The sequence below is a fragment of the Fukomys damarensis genome, unplaced genomic scaffold, assembly GCF_012274545.1.
Source record: "Fukomys damarensis isolate Sample0158 unplaced genomic scaffold, DMR_v1.0_HiC HiC_scaffold_12, whole genome shotgun sequence".
Lineage (NCBI taxonomy): Eukaryota > Metazoa > Chordata > Mammalia > Rodentia > Bathyergidae > Fukomys > Fukomys damarensis.
Genome location: NW_022900924.1, coordinates 7,580,885 through 7,593,146, shown reverse-complemented (window position 1 = coordinate 7,593,146; position 12,262 = coordinate 7,580,885). Strand labels below are relative to the sequence as shown.

General features: G+C 56.7%; 1 protein-coding gene across 3 annotated transcripts in view; it reads left to right on the top strand.

The window, feature by feature from the left end:
- Nucleotides 1–12,262, top strand: part of Mvk (mevalonate kinase) — an 80,673-nt gene that overhangs the window by 24,738 nt on the left and 43,673 nt on the right. Inside the window, exon 11 of one of the 3 annotated variants that reach the window (XR_776332.3) lies at nucleotides 11,745–11,976. The exons of the other annotated variants lie outside the window; for them this stretch is intronic. The gene's annotated coding sequence lies outside the window, so the exon portion shown is untranslated. The remainder of the gene's footprint in view (nucleotides 1–11,744; nucleotides 11,977–12,262) is intronic. 3 annotated transcript variants of the gene reach the window in all.

Sequence of the window (12,262 nt, the reverse complement as noted above, 5' to 3'; positions counted from 1 at the left end):
TTTTTTTTTTTTTTTTTGATGCCGGGGATTGAACTCAGGTCCTTGTGCTTGCAAGGCAGGCACCAGAACCACTGAGCTAAATCCCCAGCCCCTCTAAATTCCCTTTGATCTGGCCCAACAGCCCCACATGCATGTGCGCGCACACACACCCCTGCCTCCGCCATTAAGTGGCGCTTTCTCCAGCCCTCTGGCGGTCGTCCTGCGGGGCGTCCTATCTGCGGCCCTCAGAGCCTGGAGCTTGGGCAGAGCTAACAGCCACCCTTTCCTGTGTGCCCTCATGGGCCACCTGCTCGGCATGCCTCATCCCTGGAAGACCTCCCCGTTCATTGAGATAGCTGTCATGGTGTCCCCATTCTGCTGACAAGTAAACTGAGGCTCAGGAAAGGAAAGCACCTACGCGGGCCACAAGGCAGACAAGTGGCAGGGCTGGATTTGAACACAGGAAATGTGTGACTTCAGACCAGCCTCAGCCACTCTTGGCTGCTCCTCAGGAAGAAGACCAGCGACCTCCCAGAGCCCCTGACCCCTCCTTGTCTGGTTGACACGGTTGGGTTGTCACCTGTGTGGCCGTGGCGTCTGCCCCCTTGGGCCTGTGGCCTCACGCAGCTCTGCCCTCACTGCGGCTCTGCCATATGGCAGACAGGTTGAGCCAGTGGTCAGAGCGCCACTCACAGGAGCTGTGCCGGGAACCACCATCCCCACCCTCCAAGAACATCCTAGTCGGGCCGCCACGAAGTGTCTTTTTGGGACTGAAACAGACGAGTACAAATCATCCTCAACATCCCTGACAGAGGGTTTACTTGCTTGTAACCCCGGAAGTATCGGGGACAAGAGGACTCTGGAAAATCACACACATCCTACACCTCATTTGCTGTTGCCCAGAGGGGGCAAGAGACCTGCTCATGGTCACACAGCAAGCTGCCTCATCCTCCTTGCCTTTTTGTTTCCTCATGGTTGGGATGTCACAGAAAGAGCACCCAGAGTCCATGACCCACCCCAAGGCCTCACCTCTGTCCATACTGACCATGTGCCTTAGACCCCTGCTCTTCTGCACCAGGCCTCAGTCTCCTCAAATGCACAACGGTGGGCAGTGTGCTGAGCCCTTCATTAGGATCACGTTTCATTCCCTCAGTGCTCCTGGGGTGTAGGCATGTGGGGTCAGGGTCTCTGGCCTGGGATCCTGGGGCCAGGCTCAATCGCTTTGGGGACAGCTCCCTGACGCTTTCTCCTAGTGGCTCTGGATGGCAGCAGCCACCCCACCTCCCACAGAAGGCAGGCAGAGTCCCACTGCTCAGGCCAGGACAGGACTTAATGGCACAGCAACATGTTGGGTTTGCTGGCAAATGAGTTGCTCACAAAACCTGTGGGTGTCAAAGCACCCTGGACTGTGCCTGAGTCAGTTGCCACTCAGCAGAGAAGCAGACAGGCAGCGGTCCCTCACACAGGGCTGTGACTGGCCTGGCCAGGCGTGGCCTCCTATGCTTCCGGTCTGAACAAGACTGTCCCTGACACCTGGGACAAGAGGGGACTGTGCTGGCCACTGTGGACTGAGTTGTTTTCCACAGGCCTCGTGCTGAAGGCCAGGGGCCCAGCACTCAGCTGTTAGTCACACCAGAGCCCTGAGTGTGCTTTATGGTCCTGCTGTAGACCTCGTGAGGAGAGACAGGGCCTCGGGGACATGGCCCAGGCGTGTCCTCCAGTGGCTGGGTTCTCCTGGGGCTTTTCAAATCGTGGGTTGGGGGCAGAAATGGGTCACATGCCAAGGGAGAGGAAAGGGGCTTCCTCTCCTATCACGAACCTCACTGTGGGCTCCTGATTTCCCTCTGGCCACTGTCTGCCAGACTCCCCACCCTACCTCCTGCCACAGGAGCGAGCAGGCTGTTAGATGCTGAGGCATTTGTGTGACACGTGGGCCCCCTGAAAGTTGGTGGGGCACCGAGGCTGCCCCAGACCGGTCATCTGGCGTCTCCGGCCCACTGGTCATCGTCCATGCCTGGAGAAAGGAGCTGCCCTCCCCACGATTGCCAGGGTGGGAGGCAGGATCCTGCCCCTGAGGTATGAGCACTGTTCAGTCAGAAAACACCAAACGCACACCTGCTGTGTGTCAGGAACCAGGTGAGGCCCCAAGCAAGGGAGGTGACCCATCAGAGCTGCTGCTGTCCTGGGGGACATGTTGGCTTCTGGCTTTGGACTCGTTAGCTTGCTTCCCTCCACACACACCCTCAACAAACCCAGGAGGTTAGGGTGTGGGCCCATTTCACATGTGAGAAAACAGGTCCAGAAAGCAGGTTCCTGCTTGAAGGCACATAGTCATTGGGTGTAGACATGAGGCCCCGAGACAGTCTCTGGACTCCAAGCACAGTGCTCTCTCCTTGACGTTCTCTCTCTCTCTCTCTCTCTCTCTCTCTCTCTCTCTGTCTCGGCCCCAGAGAGGCGGATGAGTATTTTGTCAGAGAAGGTAGGTGAGCAGGACATGGACGAGACAAGGGAGGGAGAGGAGAAAACCAAAAGAAAGGACAAAAGTGACTTACTGTGACCTTACACAGGTCTTTGGCCCTCTCTGGGCCTCCGTTTCTCCACTCAGAAACGATGTCTGTTCACTGTGCCAAGACCTTTGCCTCATATCTTCTCCAGTTCTCCCAGTGATTCATATTTTGTGGCTGTGGCTTTGATAGATCTGTTCTGGCCTTGTGTCCCACCCACTTCCTGTTGCAAGACAGCAGGCGGGCTACATCCCCTCTCTGAGCCTCAGCAGTATGGAAATAATAAATAACAAATAATACACATCAGCATGTCGCCTGCAGCTCATCAAAGGGGAAACTGAGGCTCAGAGTGGTGACAGCTCGCAGCTGACTGAGGTTGAATTTGAATCTAGAACCGTCTGACATCAAAGCCTGGTGCCCCTCGCTTTTGCTGGTGAGGCGAGGTGGGATTTGCTGTCACGTCCCACCCTGAAAGGAAGCACTGACTGACGGGGGTGACAGACCACGTCCCGTGGCTCGGCGGCAACAGGTGCATTTAGCTGTGCCGCCTCAGGTGCTGTGGTCCCTGAGATCCCAGTGCCAGCCAGGGGCTAGCAGTCTGGGAATGGGGCCTGTGACCTGGGAGGGAGAGGCTCCCCTCGAACCAAGCGCCTGTCTTCTGTCACCGTGCCGGCCACGTCTGTTCCACGCCGCCTCTGACTTTCACAGGGCAGGCGGGCCTCTGCACATGGCCGACCTTGTCCATGGCAGGTGCCCGAGTGGCTGTCACTCACTCCACGTTACTGTCCCCTGCCATCTGCCTCAGAGATGAGTCATTTGGGAAGATGTGTCTGTCCATCCAGACCCTTCCCAGATAACAGTCACAGGACTCGCTCTGTGGATGGGGAAACTGAGGCACAGAGCTAGGCAGTGACCTGCCCATGGCCACACGACATGTTTGCCCAGGCTCCTGGATGACTGAGGGCAGTGGGTGGAGCTGGTGCCTCCCCAAGACCAGGAGAAAGGGCACGGGCTGGCTAGTGAGCTCCAACCAGAGCCAGCACAGGGAGGGCTGAGGGCGCATGGAGCAGCAGTCACATGGCACTCATGGGAATGTGGGGACCGCAAGGCCAGCACCACCATGTCCCATCTCTCCCCTGCCTTGTAGGCTGAGAGGAGCACTTTCCAGGCAGCCAGGAAGTTTCTGCTATGCTGCGTGACATCTGGGAGTGGCTTCCCCTCTCTGGCCTTGTTTCCTTCCTGTTTCAGAGGATATTACTTCCAGCCCTGGAGCCGTGGCCCCATCCTGTTTTCCATGTCCCCCAGCACCCCTTTGAGGTGCTCTCCCTGCTCAGGTGTCTCTACCCTCCCATCTGCAGGTGCCAGGAAGTGACACAAACAAGCCAGGCCGGGGAGGGACGCAGCAGCCTGTTGTCCCCAGCCGTGCCCACTGTTGCCCTGTGGGGTGTTGGACTCGCTGGTCAGGCCTTTCTCTCTAGATTTTTTGTTCATTTTTGCCATGTTGAGGATGGAACCCAGGGCCTCACCCATGCCAGGCAAGTGCTCTACCACTGAGCGACAGCCCCAGCCCTGTTAGCTAGTTTTAAAATATGATTAAGGCAAAAAGCCAAGTCAAGCCAGACTGCAGGGGTTGAGACCTCCTTCCAAGCGGGGTGGCGCCCCCAGTGGGAGGCACGTGCCCTCGCGGAATCTGCTCGGCCCTCCGTGCCCGTGAAGTGGCAGGTGGCAGCGGCGGGCGGCAGGGCACCCGCGGTCGAGAGAGCTCGTCCTCGTCCCCACAAGGCACAGATGGTATTTTTTTTATCGGTGTCAGCACTGGCTCCCTTCTGCTGTGATGAATAGATTCTAAAGAGGCAGTGACATTATTCGTGATAACAGAGGGAGCAGAAAAAGGGTCAGCGGTGGAGAGAAATCGGCAGAGCCAGCAGATAAAGGGGAAGCCAGAGGGGGTGGGGCACCCTAGCCGGGCCCCCTAGCCGGGATTGGGACCCCCTCCCTGGCTTGGCTGCCCACAGCGGGGCTGGAATGCACCGGTGGCCTGGGAAGGCCCAGGCAGCTGCGCCTGGCCTGCTGCTCTCCTCCCGACCCTCCTTGCTGCCCGGCTGCCCATTCTGCCTTTTCAATTCGATTCAATTAGGCCTCCCCGCTCGGAAGCTTGTCTCCTCTGATATCCAGCTTAACTGACAGGGGATTAGTGCTGTTTGTATTACACACACACTCTCGGGCTGCTAAACTGCCGGCAGGGCCCAGGGACCAGGGTTATTTATGGAGCCAGCCACAGCCCTGTCGCTCTGGGACCTGTTTTCTCTGGAAGGAGGGGTGGGGAGCCCTGTTCTCAGCTGCCCCCCGACCCCTGCATACCGTCCTGCAGCCTGAGGCCTTGGGCAGTGAATCAAAAGAAGAGCCCAGATAGAACTGAATTCAAATCCCAGCTCTGCCACCTGCTAGCTGTTCGACACTGGGCAAGCAACACTGCGTCTCTGAGCCCCAGTTTCTTTATCTGAAAAGTGGACCAATGAATTGATTTCATCAGGCGGTGGTGGGGGGTGAGGCATGGCACCTGTGTGCAAGACACTGCTCTGTCGGGAAGGCTCCATGCCCGCAGTGGATAAGGGATAAACACAGAGCTGCTGGAGGTACTGCAGGAGTCGGCCGATGAAAAGCAGATCTCTCCCTTCCGGCTCTGGGTAATCCCTTCCTCCGGGTGTCACAGAGCAGGCAACCGGGCCTAGGACTTGATGGCTGAACCAGCATTTATTCCCAGGGCCAGATGCTCTCCGCGGTAGCTGAGGCCGAGGACGCAAGGGGTAAACTGCCTGAGTTCAGAATGTGCCGGATTCGGAGACCTCAGGGGTGGGTAAAACCCGTCACTGCCCCGCATGGCTCTCAGAGCCGGCTAAGCAAACAGACAGTCATGGTAAACAGTCGCAGGTTCAGCCACCCTGGGAGCTCTGGGAAGAAGAGAAGATGCCTATCCTAGCCTGGATTGGGATCAAGGAAAGCTTCCCGAGGAAGGAACTTGGGTGGAATTTGCTCTGGGCTAGAAGGTGAGGGAGAGTGTTCTAGACAGCAGCAGCTGTACTGTGATGTATCGGGGACAGCTCCAAGTGATTCTCTGTTCAGCCTGAACCTAGAGTAAGTGCAAGGTGGAGCCTGAACCAACATAAAGCAAGGGTTACCCTCAGGGCCCTGGGGAGCCAAAGTGGGTTATAGAGTGGGAGCAGGGCCACAGTTACACTTTGGAAAGTCCTATGGCTGTGACATAGTGGATGGAGGGGGGCAGAAGACAGGTGTCAGGAAGTAAGGGGAGCGATGGCTAGAGTGGGCAGAGGCATTACAGTCAAAAGCAGAGGAGGGGACAGATTAGAAGGTTTTGTGGCTCCCTGGAGAGATCTTTCATTTTTATCACCCCTGTTTTGTTGTGGGTATATACTTTTTTTATTTTTTGGTACTGGGGATCGAACTCAGGACCTTGCACTTGCGAGGCAGGCAGTGGCATTTTTTAAAAATAGAGTCTTGACATGTAGTTCAGCCTGGCCTTCAACTCACTATGTAGTCCAGGCTGCCCTCAAACTCATGGTGATCCTCCTGCCTCAGCCTCCCAAGTGCTAGGATTGCAGGCGTGCGCCACCATGCCCAGCCTGTCCATTTTTAATAGTCTCCTGCCAGGGTAGGGACCATTTTGCTAATACCCTCAGTGGTATCCAGCCCCTTGTAATAGTTTCCTCAGCTGCTGTAATAAAGCACCACAAAGCACTAGATAAATGGGTTCTCTCACAGTTCTGGAAGCCGGAAGTCTGACTTCAAGGTGTCACGAGCACCCACTGAGATGCTGGGGATCCCTTCCTTGCCTGGACCTAGGTCTGACCGTGGCCGTTGATCCCAGCACCCCTGGCTCGAAGCCACCTCACTCCATCCCTGCTGGTGCCCCACGCGCCAGCCCCACCCCCGAGTGCAGCTGTCTTCGCCTGGCATCTCCTCTTCTCTGAGGACCCAATGGCCGCCTCTGGATTCGATCACATCTGAAACAACCTGTATTTGCAAAGGCGGTTGCGTTCACAGGAACTGGGGGCCAGGACTTCAGGATCTCTTCTGAGGGGACCCAGTTCAGCCCCCAGCACCCCTCGGCGGTGGGGTTTACGGAGTAGTTTTCGTCTGTACCTGGCACCTGTCGGTGCTCAGAAAGGAGCCTCGAAATGGAAGGTGTCCGGCCTGTCCTCCTCGGTGACCCCGGCCCCTTTGCCTACAGCAGCAGCCCGGGCCAGCTTGGCGTCTGGGTGAGGCGGGTCCCCCGGGAACACCTCTCCAGAGGGCTGTTCTCCGAAAGAAGTAGTGTTGATGTCAGCAGATGCCTGTCATTTTCCTTCCCCAGCAGGGTCTCAACTGTCAGAAGTGAAGTAGTCACTGCCTATCTCTGCATTCGGGATTTTACTGGCAGTTTCCTTGTCACCAAAGTAAATAAATGAATAAGCCCTCCTTTTTTCCATTGGCATTTCTGTCAGGCGAGTCTGCGGGCAGAGGCGGGGAAAGAGCTGGCTCCTGAAAAGGGCTGTGGCAGGCAGTCACCCTGGTGCCACTGGCCTGGGGCGAGTGGGGACAGAAGAGCCCTGAGCTGTGCCTCACTTCGGCTTGGCACCCTCTCCAGGGGCAAAGGAGAATGGTACACAGGAAAGAAGGGTGCCCCAGAGTCTCTGGAACCAGCCAGGCCAGCCGGGGCAGCCCTCACCCCCAGTGAGCCCAGTACTTTCTGCAGCCCTCCCTGGGGGTGCTCGGAAGGCATCGGGCAGTGGTGGGAGCCTGGGCCCAGCACGCCGGGAGCAGCTCTCAGCTCGGTCTCGGGGACCCCAGGACAAGCTTTCCCTGCAGAGCCTCGGTGTCCCCTCTCCAGCTGAGGCTGAGATCCAGGCTGAGCCCCCATTATCTTATTCAGTCCCTCAAGAACCTGCAGACAGGATTACCGTGAGGTTGTGCAGATTTAGCTGTAACCCCAGCTACTCTGGAGGCTGAGGCAGGAGGATCAAAAGTTCCAGCCCAGCCCAGGCAATTTAGTGAATTCTGTGGCTCAAACATTTTTAAAAAGAGGCTGAGGATGTAGCTCAGTGGTAGAGTGTTTGTCTAGCATGCTCAACACCCTGGGTTTGATCTCCAGTACCACCAAAAAATTTTTATTTTAATGCAGGGGGTAGCGAGACTCAGAGAGGAGAGGTGTCCTGGCCAAGGTGACTGCAGCAGAGAAGTGGTTTGAATTGAGCCCTGCACACCTGACAGTGAACCCAGTTAACAGGGTTAGTGGGGAAAGTGTAGGCCATAAAGTGTCACCGCAGTACTAAGCACATGGGGAAAAGCCCTTCATAGTTATCACTGTGGGTGGAATTCACACTCCTGGGTTGCCACTCAAGTCCCCAGGACTCTGGACGTCACTGGTTATCATGGGACATGGAGCGAGTTCAAGGGACGTTGTGGGGTCAGAGCCCCTCCCCGGGGCTCAGTGTCGCTGCATGCTGTGGCCCCGCCTGTGCCCCCTCTCTGGCACTGGCCAGGCTACGTGCCGCTTCACCGTGTCCAAGAAGCGCAGTTGGGAAACTGAGGCTCCAAGAGTCCTGACAGGACTAGGAGCAGGGTGAAAGGTACAGCAGCTGAGGACAGACTCTGGAGCGATGACCCGTGCGTTTGAGTTCTGCTGCGGCCCCGGCCAGCCGGCAACAAGTAGCCGACCCTTCTTGAGCCTCATTTTCATCCTCTGTACAATGGGACAACAAAAGATCCCCTGGGTAAGATTAAGAGGCCAAAGGACACTGGTGCACAGAGAAAAGAGGAGGAATTCAGCCTCTGGGAGCTCTGAGTCTGAACATTTCATGGCATCAGGGAGGAAACTGAGGCCTGAGAAGGGGAGGGGATTCCTCACAGGCTGCTCAGAGCAGGGACCCACGCTCGGGCCCCTGGACTCCCGGTCCAGTGCTCTGGCCGCCTCCCTGCCCCTCAGGCGCACGCCCTTCTGCTGGTGTCTTGGGCCCCTGTGGTTTCAAGAGCCTGAGCCACGGCCCGCAGCGAGGAATGCCATTCTCCCTCTCCCGGCACACTGAAGGTTTTGAAAGTTAAAGTATTACCGTCGGCTTTGTTGTTGCCTAACTACGACAGACAAATTGAGAACCAGTTGTCAAAATGTCACTGCACAACAAATCAACATGCAAAACGAGTCGCGGAGCTCTGTGGTGTATAATTAAACAAAAAATCCCTTTTAGAAATTTCAGCGAGCGTTGGTTCCACTTTATATTTGTCTGTGTGATTAATAAAGGCAGCTAATTTTCAGACTTTAAAAACAGCTAGAAAATAGCTCCTAATTACATATTAGGTTCCTAGCGGCCCCCGCTGAGCTCCGCCGGCATTGGTGGGCCGAAGAATTTGGCAGAGCCTTAATTGCATTCTGAGCATCATCTAATTTTAGTTAAATGTAATGTAATCAGCAGCAGATGTCTGAAATAAAATATGAATTATGAATATGATGAAATTTCATTCTTGAATAAAAAAGTAATTTGCTATTTAGTTCATTAAAGTCTTAGAGGTTTATTAGGAGCAGGTATATAGAGCTGGGCAAGGTTAGGTATTAAATATGTGTGTGGGGGAGAGAGAGAGACCCCAAAGGGATGGGAAACATCATCGAGGGATGTTCAGTTATGATTAATAACTGTGGAGCTGGGGGAGGCCTTCGGGGAGCCTGAGGCCACCTGGCCCAGTAACTCCTTCAGGCCTTGGAAGCAGGGCCACAGTGCTAGGGTCAGGAGACTCACAGCAGGAAGTCCTGGTGGGTGCCCCTGAGCCCCGAACCACCCTGGGACCCCCCCTACCTCCCCCTCCCAGGATGACTGACCCTGACCTCTGCGATGCTGTGGGTGGCTCGCTCCTGGTGACATCATGTGTGCCAGAGGCTACGCTGGCCTTGGTGACAGCATGGGGCGACGATCAGCATCCCACATACCGAGTAGGGATTGTGTGACCTCAGGCCCGGGCCTCAGTTTCCCTGTCTGTAAAATGGGGATAATCACAGCACCTGTCAGGCACTCAGAACATACCTGGAATGTAGCCGAGCTGCTGTCAGCGGCTGCTGGAGGCACTGGCTGTTGTCTGTTGCGGAGGTCACCCAAAACCTGTGTTAAAATGCCCCCTTTGTGTGGTCTTTATGCCAGCAGCCTGTGGTGCAGAGATTGCAAACTGTCTTCCAGCTGAGGCTCGGGAAGGTTAACGACTCACCCCAGCTGCACAAGGCACTGCGGGAAGACTTGTCCTCAGTGTCCCCCAAGAGCTGAGTTGGTGCATGTCCTGGGCTGAGGTTTCTGCAAAAAGACAGGCTTCATCTGGCCCGGGTAGGGGCGGAGAGCACGGAGTGAGGGATGGGTGGGCGGCAGGAGGCTGAGCGGGGGCGGAAGAGGCCTCCTGGGTTTGGCCAGGGCTTGCTCTGGGCAGGTTCGGGGACAGAGGCTCCTTCTCTATTCCCTGTTCACACCAGCCAATAATTTCCTGCAATTATCTGGAAAAGATTAATTAGCAAAGTGCACCGTATTGACTGGAGGCCACCCTGGTGATCAATGAGCTGGGAGCGCCTCTGAGAAACGAGCTGAACTAGGGGATCAGGGAGGCGCCTCTGCCTCAGTGTCTGTCCTGAGCCTCCTCTTCCGACACTCCCGGCTCTACACAGCTCCCGGAACCTGTTTCCCCACATGTGAAATGGAAGGGTAGCTGCCCCCATCTGAGAATCTTCTTCCTGCTCCCCATAGCTCTGGAAGGAGGGCAGCTCCCCGGGGTCCTGAGGGGTCAGTGGTGTGGTTGCTACGGAGGAACCCCTTCTCTTCGCCTTGACTTCCGGGGTAGGGGGGCAGAGAAAGCAAGCGTGAGGGTTCCTCTGGGACTGCCAACCCAGAGTGAAGGAGAACAGCTGGGGTTCCCCAAATCAGCAGCATACAGCCCCCAAAATGCGCTCTTCATGGCCCCAGGCTCTGGTCGGTGCAGACTAGAGTGTGTGTGCTGTGAGGTTAAGAGCACAGCCGGGGAAAGGCGATGAAACCCCAGCTTCCCTCTCCCCCGCAGAGCCCCGGCTGGTCCCCTCGTGTCTCTGGGCCTCCAAGTCCACCTCTGTACGTGCACCGCCTGCTGGATGGCTGCGTCGCCGGGGGCTGGCGAGTGCCCATGGCCGGCCCCGCACCCGCAGTGGCTGTGGGAAATGGAGACTCTAGCCGTGTATACCGCCAGTGTCCCGCCCGCCCCAGTGCTGCCAGCATCCCAGCAGTAAAGGCTGGTACAGTAAAGAGGAGTAAACGGAGTTACAGTACAAGGAGTCCTGAGCCAGCTGTCATGGCACACACCTGTAATCCTAGCACTCTGGGAGGCTGAGGCAGGAGGGCTGTACATGCAAGTCCAGTGTGGACAACTTAGCAACATTCAAAAAGAAAGAAAGAAAGAAAGAAAAGAATTGAGGATGTTATCTTTGTGTGAAGGCCCTGGGTGCAAACTCCAGTACTGGGAAAAGAAAACAAAGTTCTGTATACACGAGTGTAAACCAAGCAGGGTCTGGGACAGAAAGGACTTTCCCCACTCAGTCTGATGAGGCTGAAATGGAGTTGCCAGAACCATGAAGAGGGCGCCACAGGGCGGTGGCCTCAGAGGAACATAAACACACAGCTACTGTCACAAATGCTGGGCTGAACTGGCAGAGCAGGGCACAGGTACCCCAAACCCTCTCTCCTCCCGCCCCCACCCTCCACCGGACTGTCCCCCAGGACCCCTCAGGCGCCACCTGTGAAGGTCAGCTTCCTGGGCACAGAGGCGGACAGGGAAAGGCAGCCTGGGTGGGTGGGAAGAGGGTAAACCTCACCACGGCCCCTTTGGGCAGAAGTTTGGAGAAGTGTTTTCCGGGGAGGCTCTGGGTGGGAGCGGACTCCAGGTGACCCTAAGCAGTGTGGACCTCCTTATGTGTTGCCAGCACCTGTGTCTGTCTCTCCCTGGGCTTTTCCTCATCCTGGCCATGCAAAGAATCCTGCTTTGCAGGTAGTGCTCCGAGGCAGTCTAGGATGGCCAGACAGCCCTGGGTGTGTGGACTCCCGGCGTGCTTACCCAGAATGTTCATTGAGTGGCTTTGCCTCTCTGAAGTTACCGGAAGCCACCTCAGTGGAGTCCGGAACCCAGCACCCGAGGAGAGGAGGCCTGAAAGTGGAGCATTCAGTCCATCCCCTCTCCACCCTCTTTCCCATCGTCCTCCTCTGCCTCCAGCCGTTCATCTGGTGGTGATTGGAGCCCTGCCGTGCACCAGCCCTGCACAGGCCCAGCCCAGGCTGCAGTGAAACTGAGAATCATACGTCCCGCAAGGAAAACTGACGGAGCACTCCAGCCTTGGGGGACATAGCAGCCACTTGCCAACAGTGGTGGCCCACGGAGAGGAGTCTTAGTGAGGAGACCGGAAGCAGGAGATTCTTGAACTCTGGATGTTAATGGAATGGAAGAGGTGGGTTGGATGGGGTGGCTGGATGTCAGCTGTCAGGGAAAGAGCCCCACCTGGCTCGGCTCTCCGCCTGAGACCTAAGTAGGTGTCTGCAGTGAGGGTTCCCTGTGCAAGGCCTCGGTGGATAAGCAGCCTTGGGTCCGGGCACGGTGAGGGAGTGCAGGGCTCTGGGGAGGCTGGACTGCTCAGGTGCCTTCCCCTCCTCGCTGCGGGCAGGTCCACCCCCTTCCAGGACCCGAGGGCGCCTGCCTGCCGCCCCCTGGCCACTGCCCGGCCCGGGTCAGCCGCC